Source organism: Microtus oregoni, unplaced genomic scaffold (genome assembly GCF_018167655.1).
Source record: "Microtus oregoni isolate MIOR12 unplaced genomic scaffold, Mior012 000005F_ref0000423, whole genome shotgun sequence".
In the NCBI taxonomy this organism is placed as follows: Eukaryota; Metazoa; Chordata; class Mammalia; order Rodentia; family Cricetidae; genus Microtus; species Microtus oregoni.
Window position 1 is genome coordinate 16698405 of NW_024543064.1, and position 27436 is coordinate 16725840.

Consider the following 27436-nt stretch of genomic DNA (forward strand, 5'->3'; position numbering starts at 1 on the left):
CTCAGTTACAATGGAGGACCTGATGGGAATATGAGGCTACAACAATTGAACAATGAAGTAGCTAGAGTTATGGAAATCTCCCAATTATCAACTTCTTGTAGAGGGAGATTATGCTAATACACAAAGGCAATCTGTTTATGATGACCATGGCTTTATGCCATTCAGCAGTTTTGAATGCTTGTAACAGAACTGTGGAAAGATTTACTTCAGCAGTAATAGAATGATACCAAAATCAGAAGCTAGACAATAATTAAAACTCTGAATTTTGAAAATGCTAATGCACAGTGCAAAAGAATAATTACATCATTAAAGGCAACATCATCAACCATGGAAAAATGGATCTGAGATACAAACAATATTGAATCTTATGACCATGATGATGCTCAGATAGGAGAGATGATTTCCTGAGGTTTGAAGAAAATTTAAAACATAAAGTGTTTTAATCTTTGTAAGAAAGTTGTGTAGGTTTCTTTTGTGCCATATATAACTTTAATAAATAACTCAATTCTAAAAAAAATACATTTAGCTCTAAAAATAAGTACTAATACATATTGCAATAGAAAAAAATTAAAACACTGCAGTGGTCAAGTTTAGTGGTCCATCCTGTAACCCTAGTACTAGAATGAGAAAGCAAAGAGGATCAGGACTTCAAAGTCATCCTCAGCTATAAATCAAGTATTTATACCAGCTTGGGCTGGGCAGTGGTGGCGCAAGCCTGTAGTCCCAGCACTATTGAGGCAGAGACAGGCACGTCTCTGTGAGTTCAAGGCCAGCGTGAGTGAGTTCCAGGACAGGTTCCAAAGCTACAGAGAAACTTTGTTAAAAAACAACAACAACAACAACAACAACAACAAAAGACTAGCTTGGGCTATATAAAATCCTATCACAAAAAATAAAAACACCCCAAAACTAAAACACTATACCCAGTGAAAAAGATAAAACGTTATCAAGTCTGAATGAACAAGAAGGGGAAAAGCAGATATTATATGAAATGTCCAGTACAGGAAAATCCATAGACAGAAAGTAATCTATAGTTTAAGACTCAGACACAGAGAAGAACGGAGAGCGGCTGCTACTGGACACCTCTCTGAGGTGATAGAGATGTTCTGAAATCAGATAGCAATAATAGGTACACAACTCAACGAATATATTTTAAAAGACCACTGTGCATGAGGCCTGCTCTAGCTACTGAGGAGGTTCAGGCAGGAAGATTCCAAGTTCAGGTCCTGCTTGAGCTATAGAGTAAGTCTGTGGTCAGTTTAGGTAACCTAACAAGATCATATCTCAAAAAGAAAAAAATTTGATGTAGTTAAATGACAAAACACTTGCCTAGCACAAGGCCCTGGATTTGATCCCTAGCACAAGGGGACTAGACGAGCAGAGAAGAAAAAAGTGGAGCATGAGGGATAAGGAAAGAGCCGGGCACAGTGACAAACACCTTTAATCCTAGAACTCAGGTGAGTCTCTGTGAGTTAGAGGCCAGCCTGGTCTACGTAGCCAGGACTACCAGAACCACATAGTGAAACCTGAGATCCTGTCTTAAAAAAAAAAAGAAGGAGGAGGAGGAGGAGGAGGAAAAAAAAAAAGACAGTCATAGTGGTACAGGTGGCACACATCTTTAATCCCAGCACTTGAAAAGCAGAGACAGGAAGACTACACAGCTAGGATTACACAGAGAGATGCTGTAAAAAACAAAACAAACAAAAACCAAAAATAAAAAAGAAAAGAAAAGAAAAAGAAAAAGAAAAGAGAAGAGGAAGAAAGGGAAAGAAAGGAAAAAAGAGAAGACGGACTACTGAACTGGACCTTTAAAATGATAAATTTTATGGTGTGAGAATTGTGTTACAGACCATACAGACGAGAGTTAGTTATTATTTTGAGACAAGTCTTTCTCTGTTACCCAGGCTGGTCTCCAACTCCTAGACCCAAGTGATACTCTTAACAATTCAGCCTCTTGAGCAGCTGGAACTACAAGCACAGGCCATACTACCTAGCTCTGTTCTTTTTCTTTATGTATACACACAAACTCCAAGGTATGGTTCTTACTCATTAATTCTAAGATTGAAAAAATGAAAGTATCAATACAAAGTGAAAGCATCAAAGTCTCGATGTATCGAGTAGCCAGCCGTGCACTATAAAGTGGGAACACAGAGGTAAACGCCCTGCTCCTCTGACCCTTGTGATCTATTATAAAGACACAATTACGCAGCTAAGTACAAGACATGGTAAGTACAACACAACGTGTTAAGTACAACAAAAAGAGATGACAAGTTCAGAAGAAATTTATTACTGACCAGTACGGATTACACACAGATGATATCTAAACGAAATGTTGTGGGGAGATAGAAGTTACCACCAGGAAGACAATGGGAGGAAAAGTGCAGTATGTCAATCTATGGACTAGTGCCATGCATGTGTGATATTACATTTAAAAATGTGACAAACAACTTTTACAAGGTTTTATATAAAACTTTCATGATGAAACTTAAGCTGATTTTTTTTTTTTTTAGAATAAATGGAACCTAACTTTTTTTTTTTTTTTTTTGAAACAGGGTTTCTCTGTGTAGCTTTGAAGCCTGTCCTGGAACTCATTCTGCAGCCCAGGCTGGCCTTGAACTCACAAAGATCTGCCTGGCTCTTTCTGCCTCTGCCTCCCCAATGCTGGGATTAAAGGCCTGCACCACCACAACCCGACTCAAACCTATTTTTAAAAGCAGAGAAGACTAGGTAAATGGCTCACTGGATAAAGCACTTGTCATGCAAGTCTGATGATCAGAGTTCAGATCCCCAGAACCCAGATAAAAGCCAGATGCATCAGTGCAAGCAGCTATAATCCCAAAGTACACCTACCAGGAGAATATTTGAACATTGGAGCCAACTGGCCTGGCTTACTCAAAATGAAAGAGATCCTGTTCCAAACAAGGTGGAAAGGCAGATTTACACCCAAAGGTTGTCCTCTGACCTTCAAACATGAGTCACAGCATTTGCACATCCACATATGCTCAAGCATACACACAAAAAAGCACACACATACACACCAACAAGCACACAAATATACTCTAGCCACACACGTATACACACACAGAGGTTCGTAGGGACTAGACGAGATAAAACTAAAGAAATGATGAGAAGTAAGCAAAATATAACTGGAAATTCAAGTACTTACTTCAGGAAAACTACAGTAGCCCAAACAGATTGCTGAAGTAGTACTGACTAACTGCTGGCAATGGTATGACTTGGGAATGCTGGCTAGTTTTGAGTCAACTTGACACAAACAGGAGTCATCTGAGAGGAAGTAGCTTCAATTGAGAAAACGACCCTACAAGACCAGGATAGAAAAAGTTTGTAGGGCATTTTCTTAGTGATTTGATGGGAGAGTGCTCAGCCCATTGTAGGTATGGCCATCCCTGAGCTGATGATCCTGGATTCTATAAGAAAGCAGGCTGAGAAAGTCATCAGGAGCAAGCCAGTAAGCAGGACCCCTCCATGGTATCTGGATCAACTCCTACCTCCAGGCTCCTGCCCAGTTTGAGTTCCTGTCTTGACTTCCCTCTGTGGACTGTGATTCAGGATATATAAGCAGAAAACAAAACCAAACCCTTTCATACTCAAGTTACTTTTGGTTATGGTGTTTCATCACAGAAACAGCAACTTTAAACAAGACACTTGGGTAGCATTTTGTTTCTTCCAAAAACTTCTTTTTATACTATTTCTACTGTTTCAGCTAGGTGCTAAGTATATTATTTTACCATTAAAAAAATGCCATGGTGCGATGCGTGAACTCACAAATATAAAGAACTAATTTATTAAGAGGTGCAATAAAAGGACAAACTCAGGACACAGAGTAAGGCTGAAGCCTCCGCCTCTGATCCTGCACTGACTCTCCCCCCCTCTTGGGTCTCCAACCACCAAGCAAAGGTATAAGCAAAACCCCTACTCTTCCTTATAAGAGATCACAGACAGAAGCCATGCCCTAAGGCAGGTATCCCAAAACTAATGGCAGAATGAATTCCCACAACAGTGGTAGATGGAAACCCATGTGCCAAACAATCTACTTGTCTATCTATCCTCATTTAATTTTTATAATATACATGAAATAAATACAAATACGCTAATTATAACATGGAATTCAACATCAGAAAGGTTACTAAAACTCAGTATCAACTCATAGGACTACTTCTATGCATGCTGATGGAGATTGTAAACTTATTATCACGCTGAATTCTGCCAACAACCATAAGAACTATGTATGGTTAGAATTCTAACTTACAGATCAAAAACATAGGTTCAAGAAAGCTAAATTATCCTTAGAATTTAGCATTAAAAATCAGATCTGAGATTAAATCCAGGACTCCCAACACTAAAACTTTCTCATCCATCTTTCACCTGCCCTCAATCATGATCAACCTAATCCAATGTGCTTGATTCTTACACACCCTGAACAGCCAGTGAATGATTCAGGAGTAGCCTCTCACATAGACTACTATAAACACATACATCTCTTGAAGACACTCATTGTACAGAATACAAGAGAAGGCTACAGCTGGACAAACCCTATAGCTGAATTCTTTACAAGGGTCATAGGCCCCCAATTCTATAGTCTAGAGTGTGGAAGAGACACAATGGAAAAAGTCTCAGTGGAAAAGAAAAGGGCAAGTCCAACCAAATCCAGTTACAGCCCTGCAGAGATCAGCAAAGTCACGCTGAGAGGAAAACTATATAAATAGAGCTCTGAGCATATAGGCAGGCAAGCAGTATTGAAGGGGATGGTGTGTAGCTCATATTTGTATTTGTGTAACCTTATGAAGCAGAAAACTGACAAAACACAGAAGAGTAGAATTCAGTTCAAAAATTAAAGCCAGGAAACAAAACTCAACAGGATACTAGTGGTAGGTCACTCATGTCTCCCATTCATTACCTTTTCCTCCAGGTACGCGGTTTTCCCAGTTCTCAGAAAATTCAACAATCTTTCAAATGCTATTTCTCAGAGTGCTAAAACAGGATATCAGAATGGCACAGCAACATCCTCCCCACACCTACTATGAACGTAGGGAAAGAATCAAATAGCAGGAATAGCTAAGAATGATCTTCCCTCTGACTCAAAATAGCACAAGTTTAAACTGGGGACGTAGCTCTGCTGGTGGAGCGCTGACCTAGCACACATGGAGCCCTGGGTTCCATTCTCCACAGCACATACACAGAGCATAGTGGCACACACTGTGCTGTGTACATAAGAGGTAGAGGTAGAAGGATCAGAAGTTCAAGGTCATCCTCTGCCAGCCTGAAAAGGGGGGGCAGTAACACAGATTACTCTCATTTATACAAGAGAGCTATCATCTACTACAGAACTCATTGCAAACCTCCCCCACCCCACTTTCAGATTAGGATTTAAGAATCATTTAAATTTTAGTCCTTTTCATTTTGTTCTTCTGTATTTAGATAAGTTCCTTCTTGGGTTTATTTTTTGAAAAATAGGACTAAATAGACTCCAGACCCTCTCTCTTTCACAGGAATGTCATTTGAAGGAAATACTACAGCACTGTGAAAGCTCAAAACAATGTAATAACCAATATTTACTGCATGGCGTTCTAAACCCTTTGCATAAACTTGCTAATTCCTCACACTAAGTCTATGAAATAGATACCGGTGTCCTCCTTTTCCTAGTAAGTAAACTAAGTCTAAGAAAAATAGAGTACCTTTCCCAAGTTTACACAAACATTGCTTGGCAGAGCTGGAATTCAAACTCAACCCATCAGGTCAATACATTTATTACTAAATTAATACACATGTACTGTAAACCATGTTAGAATGTTATGGCACATGGATTAGGACTCAATAACCTAATTAAACATACAGCCAATACTTGAATTCTATAATTTATTTTATAAGATACAAGGTCTCATTCTGCAGCCCAGGCTGATCTAGAATTCAAAATGTAGTTTAGACTGGCTTCAAACTCACTGCTATCCTCCTGTATCAGCTTCCCATCTACTGGTTTACAGGGATAAGCCACCATGCCCAGCCGGATTCAACTTTATCCCCACTACACTATACCGTCATTTTTTTTCCAGTCTGAAAGGAAAATGAGACAGATCAATTACATAGCTCGAGGCTCTGAAGTCACAGAAAGCCAGATACACCGTATGTCATTTAGTAACAATATGTTCAAGTTACTTGACTGTCCTCATATATAGAGATAATACCTATATGAGATTTACAAACTAAGTCATGACAAACTCAGCACAGTGGCTAGCACATGGTAAGCGCTAAGCAAACACCTCTAGTAATTGTTGTTTTACTCTTGGCCCTCTTACCCATTTGCCATGTAAACAAGCATCTAAAAACTTTTGCTCCAAAACAATCAAGTCATCCTGGATAGGTATCTGTGCACTGGGTTTCAAATACTAGCATCTCCAGTCCCTGGTACTATTTTTCAATTTTGTTTGCTTGCTTGTCTTGGTCAGTGTTGGAGATGGAACCCAGGGCTCCATAAGGTTACACAAATCATCACTGAGCTACACACCACCCCCTTAAATACTGCCTGCCTGTTTATATGCTAACAACTATTTATATATTTTCTAGTGATGTTACAATATATATAATACTGCTGCTTATATTTTCATCTTCCACTCACAGCTTTTTTATATTTTTTTAACTTTTTAAAGATTTACTTTAGATTACTTACATATGAGTGTTTGTCTACATGAATATCTGTATATCATGTGCATACCTGGTTCTCAAAGAGACCAGAAGAGGGAGTTAGATCCCCAGGAACTAGAGCTATTGACAGCTGTGAGTTGTCATACAGAGGCTGGGAACTGAGCCTGGATTATTCCAAGATCAATAAGTGCTTTTAAACACTAAATCATCTCTCCAGCCCCTTTCTTATATTTCTTACATGTAAAAATACTACTGCAAACTCATCTCTTAGAACAGTGGTTCTCAGCCTGTGTGTTGCAACCTCTTTGGGGTCACATATCAAATATCCTGCATATCAGATATTTATATTACAATTCATAACAACAGTAAAATTACAGTTATGAAGTAGTAATAAGTTTATAGTTGGGGGTTACCATATAAGGAACTGTATTAAAGGGCCACAGCATTAGGAAGGTTGAGAACCACTACCTTAGAAGAAACTCAGTTTTTAATTTTTTTAAAATATTTATTTATTATATATACAATATTCTGTCTGTGTATGCCTACAGGCCAGAAGAGGGCACCAGACCTCACTACAGATGGTTGTGAGCCACCATGTGGTTGCTGGGAATTGAACTCAGGACCTTTGGAAGAGTAGGCAGTGCTCTTAACCTCTGAGCCATCTCTCCAGCCCAGTTTTTAATTTTTTTAAGATTTATTTATTTAGTATGTATACAGTGTTCTGGATGCATGTATTCCTGCATGCCAGAAGAGGGTACTAGATCTAATTGTAGATGGTTGTGAGCTATCATGTGGTTGCTGGGAACTGACCTCAGAACCTCTGGAAGAAGTAGTCAGTGCTCTTAACCTCTGAGCTATCTCTCCAGCCCAGATTTTATTTTGTACACAATTTTTTATTGATTCTTTAGGAATTTTACATCATGCACCCCAATCCTACTTATTTTCGAGTCCTTCCATATCCACCCTCCATCCCTGTAACACCCAAAAGAAAGTAAAAATTTTAAACTTGTATTTTAAAGAAAGAAAGAAATGTCTCAGACCTGCTCCTCTATCAATCATAGCCTTCTCTCCTATCAGACACGGCTGTCACGTATCCAGTTCCGCTGTATTTGTACCATTCTGTACTTGTACCAATCCTTCATCTTGCCCGCCTCTCCACCACATAGTCCTTCACGGACAAACAGCTTTACTTGAAAATGTTCACTGCAATGAGTCATTGGTTTGGTTCAAAGCCTCCGGCTTCTGCTACACCATCAATACTGGACTCTCACCAAAACTCCTCTAGGATGTCCTGCTGTTGCCTTGTGGCTGTGGCTCCACAGGACTGGCTCCATCACACACTCCAGCATGCGGGGGGGGGGGGGGGGGGAACACGACACACGGGACACTCAAGGCCCTGGGTAGTAGCTGAGTTGGTCAGCTCAGGTCCTCACCAGAGCTGCCCCCTCCCCAGAGGGGTGGAGCCTGCTCTCCCAAGCTCAGCCCTGCAGCTGCTGTGGACTGAAGGGCAGGACCAGCTCAGCACAACACTTGGCCATCAACGTGGATTTATGTCGCAGCCCAGTCCTAACATATGCTAGAGAAGGGTTTGACCACTGAGCTCATAGCCCAAATTCACATTTCTGATTTGATTAGTACAGTAACCATGCAAGTCACTATATTCAGCTCAGGAAGACACCTACAAGATGTTATCTTCTTAGAAATCATTTACTCAGCCAGGTATGGTGGGAATGCCTTTGATTCCAGAACTCAGAAAGAAGAGGCTTATTCATCCAGAAAAAGACTCACTTTGCATGTGAGTGAGAATACATAGGAAATGTTGAAAAGAAAGATTAAGAATCTGGGATTTGAGGCTGGAGACGCGGCTCAACAGTTAAAAGCATCAGCTGGTGGACCTGAGTTCAATTCCCAACACACCAGGTGGTTTGCAACCACCTGTAACTCCTACTCCAGTGGATTCTGACTCTTCTGCCTTCTCTAGACACCTGTACTCATGTACATACCTACACATCACACACATGCACACACCACATACATTCACTTTAAAATAATAAAGAATGAAGTATAAAGAAGTGGGACTGAGCTTTCTAACATTAAGCCAATTTCAGTAAATAGAATCTGTGAGTAATTTTCAATTATAAAAATGAAGATAGGTAAGCTGGAAGAACCGTGTAACTGCAGAGTATAGCTTGAATGGAAAGACATAACAAGCAAAGTTTGAACACCACAAACATTACGTCTTCAGCACTACGCAGCCCAATGTTTCCAAGGGGAATGATCTTCAAAAACCACTTTCCCAGAAACTGGACCCTGAAATAGTCTTTAATTTAATTTGCCAAGAGTAGGAATTAGCTGAACTATCAACAGTTTGTTTATGTCCGTTTGTTTGTTTGTTGAACTAGACATTTGTTTTTAATCAAGATTTGTTCAAAGTCCCACAAAAAGACAGAAGGAACATTATCCAAAAGATAAACAAAAGCCATATGACTAGAAATTAGAGTTGCAGATTATATTTTTATAAGCCTCCCTTTCATACACATACAGAAGTGGTCTTCAACCTTCCTAATGCTGCGACCTCTTAATACAGTTCTTTGTGTTGTAATGAGCCAACTATAAAATTATTTTCATTGCTACTTCATAACTGTAATTTTGCTACTATTATAAATCATAATGTAGATATCTGATATGGAGACGGTCTTGGGCGACCCCTGTGAATGGGACATTAGAGTTCCCAAAGGGATTGTGACCCACAAGCTGAGAATCACAAACAATGCTAGCTAGCATTTGGATAGAATGCTACCAATTTGAAACACTATCTAATCAGGGGGCTGGAGAGATGGCTCAGTGGTTAAGAGCACTGACTCTTCTTCCAGAGGTCCTGAGTTCAATTCCCAGCAACCACATGGTGGTTCACAACCATCTGTGATGAGATCTAGCGCCCTCCTCTGGCGTGCGGGCATATATGGAGGCAGAATGTTGCACATATAATAAATAAATAAATCTTTAAAAAAAAAAAAAAAAACACTATCTAATCAGTTCTCAGCTGATCCACTCTTTATTCCTATTTATATATGCCAAATCCAAAGTTGGTAAAAAAAAAAAAAAAAGAATATGAACTTTGGAATAGAGTGATCTCAACACCAAACTCTAACACTTCCTCCACAGGCTTGTTTTTTTTTTGGGGGGGGGGGGGAGTTTTGAGACAGGGTTTCTCTGTAGTTTTGAAGCTTTTACTGGAACTAGCTCTTGTAGACCAAGCTGGCCTCACATTCACAGAGATCCACCTGCTTCTGCCTACCAAGTGCTAGGATTAAAGGCATGCGTCACCACCACCTGGCTTAAAATGTGTAGCCCAGGCTGGCCTCGAACTCCTGATCCTCTTGCCTCCGCCTCCTTCAATAAATCTTACCAGTGTGCTCCACCAACCAGCTTACAGGCATTTCTTAAACATCTACCAGCTTCACTTTTCTCATCTGTAAAACAGGGGCTATTGGCCTATGTAATGAGGCAGTTTTAAGATCCAAGTCTTAAACATGCTGAGCAGCCATCACACAGTAGGTTCTAAAGAAATGGTAAATATATAGCATACCGCAGTGGCAAAAGTGGAGACTGATTTAATAAATATCATAAACTAAGTAATCAAGCTGAACCCAAATTTTATTGCTATACTGCTGCTGACAGACACAGGACAAATTCGGGGAAATGAACAAAGAGGAGAGAGAGACCAACCCACCCAGGTCTGAAAGAGAGAGAGCTCAACCATTAACCATGCTTGCTGTTCTTTCCAGAGGACCTGTGCTTGACTCCCAGCACCTACATGGAAGCTCACAGCAGTCTATAGCTTCAGTTCCAGAGAATCTGACACCCTCTTCTGGCTTCCATGGATACTGGGTATGTATATGGAGCATAGACATACATTCAGGCAAAACATCTATATACATAAGTAAAATTTATATTTAAAAAATCTAAAATAAAAAAATGCATCCCCAGGGACCCACAGCCAAACATTAGGCTGAGTTCAGGGAATCCTGTAGAAGGAGAGGAAGAATTATAAGAGTCAGAGGGGCCAAGATACCCTAAGAAAAGAGCCACAGAATCAACTAAGCAGGGCTCATAGGGACTCACAGAGACTGAGCCAACAATCAGGGAGCCTGTATGGATATGACCTACCTTCTTTGCATACATGTTATGGTTGTGTAGCTTGGGGTTCCTGTAGAACTACTAACAGTGGAAGTGGGGGCTGTCTCTGAATCTTTTGCCTGCTTTGGGACCCTTTTCCTCTTACTGGGTTGCCTCGTCAGACCTTACTATGTGGGGATTGTGCCTACTTTTATTATAACTTGATATGTCATGTTTGCTTGACATCCCTGGAGGCCTGCCTTTTCTCTGAAGGGAAAGGAGGAAGAGTGGCTCTGGGGAAGAAGGGATATGGAAGGGAGGGACTGGGAGAAGAGGAGGAAAGGAAATCTGCAGTTGGGATGTAATACATGAGAGAAAAATTATTTTTTACAAAATGCATTCACAGGGCTGGAGAGATGGCTCAGAGGTTAAGAACATTGCCTGCTCTACCAAAGGTCCTGAGTTCAATTCCCAGCAACCACATGGTGGCTCACAACCATCTGTAATGGGGTCTGGTGCCCTCTTCTGGCCTGCAGGCATACACACAGACAGAATATTGTATACATAATAAATATTTTTAAAAATGCATTCACAAAATTCTTCTCTATTTGACAATCTAACAATGATTGAGGTATAAGTTCCATAACTAAACACAGAGTTTAGAAATTTGAAATGTACTTTTAAGCCAAGTGGTAGTGGTACAAGTCTTCGATCCCAGCAGAAGCAGAGGCAGGCTCTGAATCAAAGGCCAGCCTGGTCTAAAGCCTGAGTTCCAGAACAGCCAGTGCTACACAGAGAAACCCCATCACAAAAAACAAAATAAGAAATGTTATTTTCCTAAATATAACCCCAGCAGCACAGACACTGAGAGAAACAAATAAATGGGACCTCCTGAAACTGAAAAGCTTCTATAAAGCAAAGGACAAGGTCAACAAGACAAAACGACAGCCTACAGAATGGGAAAAGATCTTCACTAACCCCACATCAGACAGAGGTTTGATCTCCAAAACATACAAAGAACACAAGAATTGGACACCAAAAGATCACATAATCCAATAAAAAAAAAAAATAGAGTACAGACCTAAACAGAGAACTCTCAACAGAGGAATCTAAAATGACTGAAAGACACTTAAGGAAATGTTCAACATCCTTAATCATCAGAGAAATGCAAATCAAAACAACTCTGAGATTCATCTTACACCTGTAAGGACGGCCAAGATCAAAAACACTGATGACAACTTATGCTGGAGAGGTTGTGGGGAAAAGAAAACACGTTTGCATTGCTGGTGAGAATGCAAACTGGTACAACCCCTTTGGATGTCAGTGTGTCTCAGAAAATTAGGAAACAACCTTTCTCAAGAGCCAGTATTACCACTTTTGGGTATATATCCAAAGGATGCTCAATGGTGCCACAAGGACATGTGCTCAACTATGTTCACAGCAGCTTTGTTTGTCATAGCCAGAACCTGGAAACAACCGTAATGCCCCTCAATTGAAGAATGGATAAGGAAAATGTGATACATTTACACAATGGAGTACTACACAGCAGAAAAAATAATGACAGCTTGAATTTTGCAGGAAAATGGATGGAGCTAGAAAACATTATTTTGAGTGAGGTAACCCAGACACAGAAAGACAATTATCACATGTACTCACTCATAGGTGGTTTTTTAACATAAAGTAAAGAAAGCCAGCCTACAAGCCACAATCCTAGAGAACTTAGACAACAATACGGACATTAAGAGAGACTTACATAGATCTAATCTACATGGAAAGGAGAAAGGAGAAAAAGACAAGATCCCCTGAGTAAATTGGGAGCATGGAGACCTTGGGGGAGGATTGAAGGGGGAGGGGAGAGGCGGGAAGGGGAGAGGCAGGGAGGGGAGCAGAGAAAAATGTAGAGCTCAATAAATATCAATAAAAAATATATTAAAAAATGTATTTATCAAAAACACGTATCTCAAAAATAAACAAAGCTGCCCAGACCTGGTAGCCATAGTCCTTTTGTAATATTAGCTAGTTGAGAGGCCAAGGCAGGAGGATTCACAGGTTCAAGACCTTGCCCAGCTACAGAGAGCCCAAAGATAGCCCAGTCAGCTTAGTAAGACAAAGTTTCAAAATAAAAAAACGTGTCTTGGGCTGGAGAGATGGCTCAGAGGTTAAGAGCATTGCCTGCTCTTCCAAAGGTCCTGAGTTCAATTCCCAGCAACCACATGGTGGCTCACAACCATCTGTAATGGGGTCTGGTGCCTTCTTCTGGCCTGCAGACATACAGACAGAATATTGTATACATAATAAATAAATAAAAAAAAAAAACGTGTCTTAAGCATGGTAGATCGGGGCTGGAGAGGTGGCCCAGTGGTTAGAGTACTGACTGCTCTTCCAGAAGATATGGGTTCGATTCCCAGCACCCACATAACAGCTCACAACTGTCTGTGACTCCAAGATCTAACACCCTCACACAGACATACATATAGGCAAAAGAATACACATAAAATAAAGATAAATAAATTATATTAAAAAAAAGTATGGTGGATCATTCCTATAATCCCAGCACAAAGGAAGCTGAGGCAGGAGGATTGAAAACTGAAAAACCAACCCCATAGGTTGTCCTCTGACCTCCACTCACACACCACAATATTGACATAGACATACAAATATACAAGATATTTAAAATTAAAAAATTTCAAGGGGGCAGGGCTGGAGAGAGAACTCAGCTGTTAAGAGCACATACTGCTCTTACAGAGAACCTGAGTTTGGGTCCCAACACCCATATCAGATGGCTCTAACTCCAGCTCCAGGGATTCAATACCTTCTTCTGATCTCCAAGGTTATATTCCTTCATGTGTACACACTGACACACACACACATAAAGTTTAAAAATAAAATAAATCTTTTTATTAAGCTGGGTATATAGCTCAGTGGTGGAGTACCTACCTACCTAGCATTTGTGAGCCCGAAGTTCAATCTCTAATATCACAAAAAAACATTAAAATGGTCCCAGATTAATCACAGGGCAATTTTAAAGAACCTAAACATTCTTAAGTGGAGTTAAGGTGGGGAAAGCACAAGAATCCTGGTGAGGTGGCTCTACCTACAATACCAGCCCTGAGGAAAGGGAGGCAGACACACAGTGAGAACCCTGGCAAATGAAGTAATAACTTCAGTTAACAATCACAATTAATTCTTAGTTTTAACAACCTCAGATCTTTCTTTCCCTTTTTCATTTATGTCATTTAGTCCTATCTCTACTCTTAACAAAATATCTCCAATATATCCGTGTTTATGTGTTCTCACTCATAAGCACACAAGTATACATATATGAGCAAGTCAGTGACATACAAAGGCCAACACATGTTGGGTGCCCTGCTCTGTCACCTGCTGCCTTAATTTCTTCACACACTGTCTCTCACTGACCCTGGAGCTTGCTGTTTTTCTGCTAAGCTTTGTGTGTTCTGCTCTCTGTGCTGGGGTTACAGATGCCAGTGGACACACTCGATTTTCTTCATATGGACGTACACTTAGGTCCTCTTACCCATTGAGTCCTCCAATATAGCCCTTTATTTTTCCACTCAACCCCTAAGCTCATGTCTCAGTAATATTCACACTTAAAATTTTCAATTAAAATTACAACATTTTCCACTATTCCCTTTCCTTCCTCCTGTGCCCTGCCCCCTCCCACCTTGCTCTCTTACATTCCATTCTTTAAAAAAGGCTTTAACTAGAACTGGGCATGGTGGCACATGCTTATAATCCCTGCACTGAGAAGGTTAAAGCAGGAATGCTTGCTACAAGTTTGAGGCCAGACTGTGCTACACTGAAAATAGCAGGCCACAAAGGGCTACACAGTGAAGACCCAGTCTCAAAAAAAAAAAAAAAAACAAAAAACAAAAACAAAAAAAAAAAACAAGGGACCGGAGAGGTGGCTCCAGACAACCACTGGCTACTCCTTCAGAGCACCCAGGTTTGGTTCCCAGCACCTATATGATGGCTCACAATCATGTGTCACTCTAATTCCAGGGGATCCTATGCCCTTTTCTTTCTACAAGGCACATATGTGATGCATAGACATACATGCGGGCAAAGCACCCATCACATAAAAACAGTATGATTTGTTTTTTCAAAAGAAACAAATTTTAAAAGTCCTATTAACTCCACTTAACACCTAATAACAGTCATAATTCCAAGTAGATCATATCACTGCCTAATTTATAAACTTTCAATGGCTCCCAAAAGTTGACAAGATGAAGCCTAAATTCCTCAATATGACTGATAGTGTTCACTGCCAAACCGGTTTTTAATCTTACCTCCTCACAGTCCATAACTATATCAAACAGGTCTTCTCAGGCCCACAATCAGACACGTTTACCCCAATCTCAGTATCTTTGGTTTACACTGCCCTAGTCTAAAAAGCATCCTCTTCCTTCCCACCATCTCAAATCCATCATGTAGAACTTGGTCTAACTGCCTTCGTGAAGTTCTCAGACGACACTGAGTAAACCACAGACTCGCTTCCAGACAAATCCGTGGCACACAGGCTTCACTAGACACTCAATGGACTGCCAAAGGACTCAAATGTACATTTTCCATAAGAGGAATTATGCAGTATTTAAAACTGTTTTCCTCTAAGATACCTTTTTCTCTTATCTGCTTTTAATGTTCCATCTTTTATAGTGATATTAGATGCGTCTCATCTTCATGTCCTTATTTGAAAAAAGGACTCTTGAAATGAGGCTGGTTTTTGAGCCGTTTCAGGTTTATCCACAGCTCAATACAGTTAAGGAACTGTTTTAAAACTAAACACTGTCTCCCAGTTAGAATTTTAACAGCCATGTGTGGCACTTCTTTTGTCTTTTATTTGTCCTATATTAACTAGCCCTGGGTTGAACACAAAACCAGTACTATAAATGAAACAGATATGTGTAAATCCTGGCTTTTAAAATCTGATGCAACACTAACCAAAACCAGAAGTGAAGTCAGTTCAGTGTCCTCATCTTCTCTCCTCCCCGAACACAAACTGCACATTTCCAGACTATTCCTGTCACCTCACAAGATCACTAACTTCACTCCACTAACTTTTATTTATGAACTAAAATTTTTTTTTCTTAAAGGTTTTATTTTTTTTAATATTTATTTATTTATTATGTATACAATATTCTGTCTGTATGCCTGAAGGCCAGAAGAGGGCGCCAGACCTCTTTACAGATGGTTGTGAGCCACCATGTGGTTGCTGGGAATTGAACTCAGGACCTTTGGAAGAGCAGGCAATGCTCTTAACCACTGAGCCATCTCTCCAGCCCTATGAACTAAAATTTTACCCTTGGTTTCTTTAGCATCTCCTCAGTCTCTCTCTTTAACTTTTAAAGTCTCTCCTTTAACTGTCTCACTACTTCCCATCTTTTTTTTTTTTTTTTTTTTGGTTTTTCGAGACAGGGTTTCTCTGTGGTTTTGGAGCCTGTCCTGGAACTAGCTCTTGTAGACCAGGCTGGTTTTTTTTTTGGTTTTTTGAGATAGGGTTTCTCTGTAGCTTTAGAGGTTGTCCTGGAACTAGCTCTTGTAGACCAGGCTGGCCTCGAACTCACAGAGATCCGCCTGCCTCTGCCTCCCGAGTGCTGGGATTAAAGGCGTGCACCACCACCGCCGCCTGGCTTCCCATCTATTTTTTAAATATTTTTTTTCATATTGGGGACTGAAGCTCAGTCATGATAGGCACACACTCCACACCCCAGCACCATATCGTATGTGTGTGTGTGCGTGTGTCTTAGTTAGGGTTACCTCTGCTGTGATGAAACACCATGACCAAAGGTAACTTGAGGAGGAATATCTCTTATATACCCTAAATCATAGTCCACTGAGGGAAATTAAGACAGGAATTTAAACTTTGTGGGAATCTAGAGGCATGAGCCGTCCAAGAGTGCTGCTTACTGACTTGCTTCCTTCCTCAGGGCTTGCTCAGCCTGCTTTCTTATAGAAGCCAGGACCACCAGCTCAAGGGTGCTGCACCTACAACAGGCTGGGCCCACCCCATTAAATCACTAAGAAACCGCTCTACAGACTGACCTACAGCCTGATCTTATGGAGGAATTTCTCAGTTAAGATTCCCTCCCCTCAGCTAACTATAGCATGTGTCAAGCTGACATAAAATAGCCAGAACAGTATGTGTATGTGTGCTCTTGAGAAATCTGACCAAGCATAGGCCCCCAGCATGCTAAGCAAGCACTCTACTACTGACTGAGCTGCACCCAGTCTCTCAAAATTTTTATGGTTACTTTCAATTGACTTTAGAATCCAACCTCAAAAGCGTTAGTCTAATTATCAGTCAAGTTCCTACAGAAAAGACTTTGAAAATGTCCAATCTTATCGAATTATATTAAGAATATTTCATGCTGCATTACTGTACAGCTATGGCAGAAAGCACAAAAATTAACTGCCTTTAATCTCAGCAGTCAGGAAGCAGAGGCAGGCAAATCTTCTTGAATCAGACTGGTCTATAGAACAAGTTCCAGTACAGCCAGGGTTACACAGAGAAACCCTGTCTCAAAAATCAAAAAAGACTTAACCATCAGTAGACTATAATGTTTCTTTTTGGTTTTTGTTTGAGAAAGGGTCTCCCTACATAGCCCAGTCTGGCCTCTAACTCACAAACCACCTGCCCTAGCCTCCTGCTGGGATTACAGTCCTATGTCACCAGGCTGTCTTAAAACAGATTTCTATTTATCACTCAATTACAAAATGTCTACTAGATTAATGTGCACCCAGACTCAAAGAATGTACACATTAGTACGCCTTTCATACAGAAAGGAAGAATAATTGCCAATAAAGTTTACCTACCATCTATAGCTTTAAGATTTATTTTTATGTGCATTGATATTTTGCCTGCATTTTATGTGTGTGTGATGGTGCCAGGCTCCCTAGAAACAGAATTACAGATGGTTGTGAGCTGCCAAGGGTGTGCTGGAAATCGAACCCGGGTACTCTAGAAGAGCAGCCAGTGCTCTCAAACAGTGAACCATCTCTCCATTCCCCTCGCTTTAAACAGATGTGACTGGTTGAAGATTTTCTTTCTCTTTTTGGGGAGAGTTGGGGTGGGAATATGTATTTGTTTGTGTGGGTATGTGCAAATGGAGTTCAGAAACCAGCACTGTCTTTCTGCAGTTGCTCAGCTTTCTCTCTTTTTGAAGATAGTCTATGATTATGTAGCTCTTAGCTGGTCTGGAATTCAGTACACAAACCAAGCTGACCTCGATCTCAGAGATTAGCTTGCCTCTGCCTCCCAGCTACTAGGATTCTTAACAGTGTGTATCACATGTCCAGTTTACTTCATTATTTTGAAACAGGGTTTCTCACTGAATTTGCAACTCATGCATTCAGCTGGCCAATAAGCTTCAAGGATCCACCGGTCTCCGCCACCCCTGTGGTGGGGTTAACTACACATACTGGGCTTTTACACTGGTGTTGGGGATCCTCAAATCCTTATGCTTGTATGGCAGGCACTTTACCAACTAAGTTGTCTCTTCAGCTCCTATTTTGTTTTTTGTTTTATCTGTATATGATTTCTTGTGTAGGTATGGATATATACATGCCACAGCATGTATGTGGAGGTCTGAGGGCAACCTCAGATGTAAGACCTTTTACCTTGTTTGAAACACAGTCTCATTTGCTCATACAGAATCTGCGGGCAAACATCTGGGGACTCTCCTATCTCTGCCTCCTATCTTGTACAGGCTTCATACAGGTTCTGGATATCTGAACTCAGGTCCTCATACTTGTGTAACAAGTGCATTCCCCACTGAGATGTCTCCTAGTCCTATTTTTTTGTTTGAGACATGGCCTTGTCATATAGCCCCAGCTAGCCTTTAAACTATGATCCCCATTTCAGCCTCCACTCTAATCCCAGTTTTGAGATTACTGTGAGGCATGTATCACATCCAAGGGCTCATTTTCATTATCAACAGAACCAATAAAATACTGATCAAAAACAAAAAGCCGGGCAGTGGTTGCACATGCCTTTAATCCCCAGCACTTGGAAGTTAGAGGAAAGTGATCTCTGTGAGTTTGAGGCCAGCCTGGTCTACAGAGAGAGAGAGAGTTCCAGGACAGTCAGGGCAGTTACACAGAGAAACCCTGTATCAAAATATCAAATAATAATGATAATCCAAATAGGATAATACCTGGAATCTCATCTTAGTTACCCAATCAGAACATCTTATACAAGCACAGACCAACCACCTTTCCCAGTAGAAACTCTGCTTAGTTCTTCACCTGTAATTTTTTTTTTTTTTTTTTTGGTTTTTCAAGACAAGGTTCCTCTGTAGCTTTGGAGCCTATCCTGGAACTAGCTCTTGTAGACCAGGCTGGCCTCGAACTCACAGAGATCCGCCTGCCTCTGCCTCCTGAGTGCTGGGATTAAAGGCGTGCGCCACCACAGCCCGGCTGCAATGGGTTTCAAAGGAGCTTGTGCCTTATGGCACCATGACTGAACTTCCAAACTTTCATACAAGAACAGTCTATTACTTGATGCACTTGGTGCATTCCTACCTTTTGGATTAAAGAAAATATTATGTAGAATTCTAGTTTTAAAAAGGGATCCATATTAATAAGCCTAAGATATTAAAATTGCTACCTATGCATAAGCAATTTTGAAGATGTTCAATTACCAAAAACTCTACTGAAAGCAAATGTAGTGATGGATGGAGTAAAGCATGCCTGTGACCCCAGCATTTAGAAAGCGGGGGCACACTGGAGGCCAGCCTGGGTTAAGCTGCTGCTGTATGAGTGTGGGTTCCTCAGCACCCACATTAACATTGAGGTTACCCCACCCAAGCAGAAGAGAGACTAGCAGATCCCAAAAGCTGCTGACCAGTCTAGCCAATCACTGAGCACCATCTTCAGTAAGAGAACTTGTCTCATAACTAAGGTGGATTATGGAGGAAGATACCCTATGCTGGGCATGACAAATGCACACACATAAAAACACCCTCTACTGAGAACCTACTATGTACGGTGCTCACAGGAAATAAATCAGGGGGTATTAAACAACACAACTTCTGAACACAAATTTCTTATCAAATCAGGCAACTAAGATATAGGCTAGCATGGGAGTTAAAACAATGGCTCAGCAGTTAAGAATGTTAGCTGCTCTTCCAGAAAATCAAAGTAGCACAGGTCTTTAATCACAGCACTCAGGAGGCAGAGGCAGTCAGAAAAACCCTGTCTCAGAAAAATTTTTAAAAAGTGTGTGTGTGCATAAATTAACCAAAAATATGACAAGTATTATAAGCTGTTTTTTTGAAAAGGCCAGCAAGATGACTACATGGGTAAAGGTTCCTGCTGCCAAGCCTGGTGACCTGAATTAGAACCCCCAAATCCACATAAAGGTGGAAGGAGAGAGCTGACTCTGCACCTCCACAAAGCTGCCCTTTGACCTCTACACATGCACTGTGACATTCCTACATACACACATCACACAATCGTACGAGCATACAAGACATACATAATAAATAAGTGCTTTGAATTTTTTTTTTAAAGAGGAACAGCAAAATGGGTACAGGGAGTTGCTAAGTCTGAGTTTGCTCCCCAGAACCCAAGGACATAAATATACCCCCCCCCTAAGTTGTTCTCTGGTCTCCGTACATATACTGTGATATGCAGGTGCATGCACACACATACATAATATATGTAATGTTTTTTATTTTTTTAGACAGAGTATCACTATGTAACTCTGGCCATCCTGGAACTCACTATGCAGACCAGGCTGGCCTTGAACTAACAAGATCCACCTGCCTCTGCCTCCCAAGTATTGCAATTAAAGGTGTGCACTACCCAGTTAATAAATGCAATCTTTAAAAAGGGAGCAGGGGTAGAGCAGTGGTAGCGCACGCCTTTAACCCCAGCACTCGGGAGGCAGAGGCAGGCAGATCTCTGAGTTTGAGGCTAGCCTCATCTACGAGTTTTCCAGGACAGTCAGGGCTATACAGATAAATTGAGGGAGGGGGAGTATTTTTGAGAAAGAAGCTTTTGATCCAACAAGATATTAGGATTAAGACAAGCCAATATGATTTACCAAGAACATAAGGAATATCAATAATAATACCATACAGAAAAGGCATTTTTTACTTTTATTGCATTTTTATTTATTTACTTTGTATATATGTATGTGTGTTCATACATGTATATGTGTACATGTTATAGCAGACATGTGGAGGTCAAAGGACAACTTGTAAGAATCATTTCTCACCTTCTACCACGTGGGTCTCTGAGACCAAACTCAGCTGTTAGGCTTGATGGTAAACACTTTACCTGCTGAATCATCTCACCAGCAAAGCAAAGATAACATCAATTATAAGAAACAGCTGATTAAGCTGGGCGATGGTGGCGCACGCCTTTAATCCCAGCACTCAGGAGGCAGAGGCAGGCGGATCTCTGTGAGTTCGAGGCCAGCCTGGTCTACAAGAGCTAGTTCCAGGACAGGCTCCAAAGCCACAGAGAAACCTTGTCTCGAAAAACCAAAAAAAAAAAAAAAAGAAAAAAGAAAAGAAACAGCTGATTAACCCTATCCCACTCCCTCAGATAGGGTTTCTCTGTGTAGCTTAGCCCTGGCCGTCCTGGAACTCGCTCTGTAGACCAGGCTGGGCTCAAATTCAGAGATCCACCTGCCCCTGCCTCCCGAGTGCTAGGATTAAAGGTGTGCGTCACCACTGCCTGGTGATACAGCTGATTCTTAGTAGATGAAAAACATCTAAAGAGTAAAGCAACATGAGAGAAAAAAACACAAAAGATGACACAAACAAAGGTGCTAACTTTGGAACATAATCATTAAATATTTATTAAATACCTGCTACATGTCACACTGTGTTAGGTATTAGGAATGCATATAATCGAGAACAAAACAAATGACGTCTTTTCTCCTATGGAGTGTAGTAGGAAAACAGATAATAATCATGCAAGCCGGTATATCATTATAAATCATAATAGGTCCAATGGAAAAAAAAAAAGCAACAGAAGCCAATAATAGGGAATAACGGAAAGGGACCAGGGAAGACAGGGTGATGAGAAGTATCTCTGATACTCAACATAAGCTTAGGCACTTGGGAGGCAAAAGCAGGTGGATCTGAGTTTGATGGCAGCAAAGGAAATTCCAGGATAGCCAGAAGCCAGAGTAACAGGGTGACTCTCCCAGAGGAGAGAGGGGATAAAGTCCACGTAATAACAATTTAAGAGGATAAAAAGAGCTGCAGCTAGATAATCATGAGGACCAGAGTTCAGATCCCAGTACTAACTTAAAAAGGTTTCGCAGCACACACCTTAACTCGAGCCCCAAGAGACCAACACCTCCTTCTGGCCTTTGTACAATTCGTATGGACACACACACACACACACAAACACACTCACAAAATTTTCTTTCTCAAACATACAAAGTGCAAGGTCAGCCTGGTTGACAGAGTAAGTTTAAGTTTAAAGCCTGGCAATTTAAACACTACAAATTCAAACTACAAGGTGAGGTCATGTTCAATCCCTATCACAAACAAAACCAAAAAGGAAAAGGAATGGTAGGTTTTTAAAGTTTTGTGCAAGTTTTTAAGAACACACGTTTAAAGACATGACTTGTCCAAGGCATGATACATACATATCTATGGTTCTGTAATTCTAGTACTCAGGCAACTGAAGCAGGAGAATAGTCGTGAGTTCAATGCCAGTCTGGGATTACACAGCAAGTTCAAGGCTAGGAGGAGCTGCAGAGAGAGAGAGAGAGAGAGAGAGAGAAGAAAAAATTGGCAGAGCATTTACCTAGCACATATAAGGCCCTGAATTCAATTCCCTGCAACACACACACAAACAGACATACCCAACACGCACACACTAATAAGTACTTCCTCAGCTACACAGGGAGTCTGAGGCCTGGGCTATATGAGACCCTGTCTCAAAATTCAAATAAATAAGACTGTACAGAAAACAAAAGAGAAGTGCACAGACCAAGTATGAAGTTCTTAAATAACAAACTAAAGTGACAGTAACTTTGGATCACATACAAAGAGGAGGAGTGGCCCAAACAGTAAACAAATACAAAATATTATACTTAAAAAAAATAAATGTTAAGTATGGAAGGAAAATGTGCAAAAAAAAAAGAGCTACTAATTCTTTGGCATTGAGGCGGCGTCTCTAGGAACTACAAGAATAGATGGCCACAGCAGCAGCATGCCTACACACTGCAGCTCCGATTTTGATATGGTATGTTCACGTTTGTTCTTTTAAGATGCACCCAATACACCAAAGTGTAATGAAATAAAGATTCAACCTGCCTGACCTCAAGTATATAGTCTGCCCCTCACAGGGTCTGGCAGTAACTGCTCTGAGCTCGCTCCCTCATATATAAAATGAGGATAATAACTACTTCATAACCATGAAGTAAGCTACTATAATTTTCTCCCTACAGTCACCCAAAATGTTGAGTAGTCTGGAGGGTATTTTAATTTAATTATTATTTCCTAATAGTATATGGAGGGAGGACCAATGGTTGATGCTAACAGAAGTTTCTATTCTCAGAGAAATTCACAGATGGAAATGGAAAGTTGTACAACAGAAATAAAATGGGGGGGGGTGAAGTAGAAATGTGGCTTCTTCTAAATTCTAGAAGCTCTGCAAGGAAGGCTTCAGCATTTCCTAATAAGAGAAACTTGAGCTAAAAGCAATTTGAGTCAAATTCAATGACTCAAGAAATCACCAGATATCTTCCTAGCAAGCTACAGTTTCTCCCCCGATGTATCCTCCTTTTTGTGTGATGCTGGCTAAAATAAATCAGAGATCAGCAAGGAAGGGTAAATTGGCTACAGGTGGGAAGGGAACTCAACCATTTCACAGCATCCCTACCCTTAAGTATTTGTGGGCATGTTATGCAAATTATAACATTTTAAGCATTTATTATGTATACAAGCTACATTTCAAAGGAAAACAAAAAGTTTTACTCTCAATAAAACTTTAAATATTAATTTTAGCAAAAAGAAATCCTTTTGCCTGGAAGTAACTAAAATCTACTTCCTCCCAAACGTAGTCATCACTTCCTCTTTTACGTGCACTATTAACTATGTAAAATTTCCTGATTTCCTACCAAGTTGGCATACAGACTCCCTAGTATTCATTCTAATCTCCCAGCATAAAATCTAAGCACAGAAACCTCCTAATCTTCCTCGGAGTCAATCTGTTATCAATTCCTTAAAGAAAAGTTTAATAAAGGTAGTAGTGACTTCACAACTACACAACACTGTACCTTTGCCAAAGCTCAAACTATATACCTAACGCTGGCCAATTTTATCACATACAAATTATATATCAATAGCATATACATTCGTTCATTCAGCAAATAAATTTATTGAGTGTCACCAAAATTTATAACAAAATTTTCAGGTTGGATTATCTGAGTCCTACAAGTAGCATACTTTACTAAGTTGATACTGTCCCAAAACTGTTACATGAAAATGTTTCAATTTCTGGATCCTGAATGTCACCCTCAATGGTGGCCTCTACTGCAGGATCATCACCACCTTTCTACGAGCTTCCATTATAGAGATGAAATGTATGACTTAGTCCAACCATTGTTGTAATACAAATGTTTCCAACAAAAGCAAAGCATTAAGAACCTGCTGTATACAGCACATATTTTTATGTAGTCTTTGTACCAAGTTTTCTTTTCTTTTCTTTTTTTTTTTTTTTTTTTTTTTTTGGTTTTTCAAGACAGGGTTTCTCTGTGGCTTTGGAACCTGTCCTGGAACTAGCTCTTGTAGACCAGGCTGGCCTCAAACTCACAGAGATCCACCTGTCTCTGCCTCCCGAGTGCTGGTACACCACCTGGCTTGTACCAAAATATTATCACACCTCCAGCACATACTGACATTACTCTAAGGTCCAACTGTGTGTGACCCAGTGGGCTGACTCAAAGATCTAGAAATCAAGTTTTTTGTTTCCCAAGACAGCATAGAATTGGAAGAAGTAAATGTGGAGCAAACATGGTTTCAAATTCCAGAGCCACTTCTTACTGGTTATATGCATGGGCTTGGAATAGTCAGTCACTTGTACGTTCTGACCTTCAGTTTGCTCAACGAGCACTTCACTGACTTGCAGAGTCTATATAATATACTCTCCGCCTAGCAAGATTACTGAATAGCAACTCAACATGATTTGTTACCTTTCTTGGTCTTCAGACTAAAAAAAAAAAAATCAGGAAGGCTAGTTAACAATCCATGTTATAGGAGATAAAGGAGAGAGGGCAAAACGTTTAAGAGCCTTTCTTGCTCTTCCAGTAGACCAAAGTTCAGCTTCCAGCACATATGTCAGGCAATTCAGAACCATAACTGCCTATAACTCTAACTCCAGGGGGATCCGGCCTTAGAGAGCACTTGAACTCATGTGAGCATTCCCATGCACAGGCACACAATTAAAAACAAATCATTTAAAATCCATGTTATTAGTGGATGGTCAGCTGTGAACCTATACTTCCTGCCTTCACAGCCCAATTCATCCCTTACCCATCCCACTATTTCTAGTTTTTCAAACTTGAGTTGCTATGTTTAGAAAAGTGATTTAATTTTAGAAACCTGGAAAATTCTTCTGAGTAAATTGAGCAAAACCTTAATCTGCCCCAGGGGGAATGTCTGTGCAAAACAATTATTTCTAACAAGAGAAGAATTTTCTATGGGGGTTATAGACTTTAACCACACAAATGCCACCAAAACTGCACACACAGTGACAGAAAGCAATCTGGAACACACTGCAGATTTTCCAAAAGGAAATACCCTCCCCTCATCTAGGGTTGCTAAATCTTCTAGGTGATCTGAATTCTTCCCGGCTCTGTCACTAGTCCAGATCCTAAAACCAGAACCACAGCAGTTGGTAAGACGAAATACCCTGGACAAACCCCACTTCTCAAAAATATCCCCCGGCTCGGCAGGGAGGTCCAGAGAGTATTTACTCCTCAAAGGACAGAAAAGCCACCACGAGGCGCCCAGAAGCCCAAATCCTTTCCCCCAAGGTCATTCAAGTCAGTGAAGACGGGGCGACGGAGAATCTGCAAGCTTCCCGATAAAGAACACTGCGGAGATTTTTTTTTTTTTGAGGTGTGTGAAGGGGGATGGGGGGTGCCTGCTCTCTTCCCCTCTCCCACCCCGAACTGTGAGCACCCGCCTCGGCATTTCCGAAACAAGCCACAACAAGCTCTGCAATGTTAGGAAAGGGGCTGACGCGATGAAGAAACAGATGCTCCGAAGCAAGATGGGTCTCTCTCTCTCGGGCCGCGGAGGCTCCGGCGAGGTAATTAGCCCAAACCGCAGGCACCTCGGAGAGGTCCCCACCGGGCTCCGGGCTGCGGAAACCCCCAGCCCCACCGTGCCCGGGACGCCGGCTTTCCCCTCGCTCGTCGCCCCGCCAGCCTCAGGCCAAAAGCGGCTCCCGAAACCGCACTTCATTCCTGCGCTTCGGGAAGCCATGGCTCCCTTCCCCGGCGGGCCGCGCGCTGCGGAAAAAGTTCACCGCGGCGGCGGGAGGGGGCCGGCGGCTGCCCGAGTGCCCCTGCAGATTCCACCATTAATTAGTCCCCGGGACTGCCGACTGGCAACTTAAACAAAGCGAATGCCTCGAATTCCTTCCCGGGCCGCGGCGGTCTGGCCGCGAGCGAGACGGAGCAGCGCGCCCCGCCGGCGGGAGCCGCGCGGGCCGCAGTCCCGGCCGACAGCTGCGGACGCCCCGGGGCCGCCTCGGGCCTCTCTCGCCGCGTCCCCCGCGCGCCCGCCGCGTCCCGCACACCGGCCGCTGCCCTTCCTGTCCGCTCACTTCCTTCCTCCCCGCCCGCCGCCCCGCCGAGCCCGGCGAGGACCCCGACGCCTCCGCGGGCCGCCGCGGCCGCGCTTGCCCTCACCCGGCGTCTCCTCAGTCTCCTCAGAAACGTCCCTCCCCCTCCTCGAGAGAGGGAAAAAAAATCTCCGGAGTCTCTCTCTCTCTCTCTCTCTCTCTCTCTCTCTCCCTCCCTCCCTCTCTCTCTCCTCTCTCTCTCACTCTCCCTCCAACTCCGGCCACACTCTCCCGGGCTGGCCCACCGGAGACCTCTCCTTCCCGGCTCCGCTTCCACAAGCCGCGCGCACTCCCCATCGCCCCCGGGACACCCCGGCCGAGCACCCCCGCCACACAAGCCGAGCCCTCGGGCCGCCCGCCTGGCCGCGCTCCCGCCGCCGCCTCACCTCTGCAGCTCCGGCCCGCGCTCCCGCCGCCGAAAGATCCGGCGCTCCGCTCCCAGCGGCCGGCGCCTGCTCCGGCTCCCCGAGACTGACAATGAGGGGCGGGTCCTGATGTGGCGTCAGCCTTCCGGGGGCGGGGCAGGGTCGATGCCACGCCCCTAGGCCTTTCTTTGGGCCCTCCCACTTCCAAACCCAGAGGGTTTGAATCCAGCCAAGTTTTCTTTGCCTTCCTCCATAGGTGCTGGGCTCCCAGGGAAACCTGACTTGGAAGGCCAGACCGAATTCAAAAGGGACGCTCTCAGAGACTTTCGGAGGGTGCCGTGAGACCGTGCATACAAAGAGATTAGCCCAGTGCCTGAAATGGCGTAATCGCTCAACAACCACCACTCCTACTTAGGGAGTGTGGAGAAGGAACTGGGCGTGGCTCAGAGGTCATA

At 42.1% G+C, this 27436-nt stretch overlaps 1 protein-coding gene across 3 annotated transcripts in view; it reads right to left on the bottom strand.

Annotated features, from left to right (window-relative positions):
* The window catches only part of Luzp1 (leucine zipper protein 1), a 77639-nt gene extending 50553 nt beyond the window's left edge, over positions 1–27086 (bottom strand). For all 3 annotated transcript variants that reach the window (XM_041651063.1, XM_041651062.1, XM_041651060.1), the window contains exon 1: positions 27003–27086. The gene's annotated coding sequence lies outside the window, so the exon portion shown is untranslated. The remainder of the gene's footprint in view (positions 1–27002) is intronic.
* Between the last annotated feature and the right edge of the window lie 350 nt (positions 27087–27436).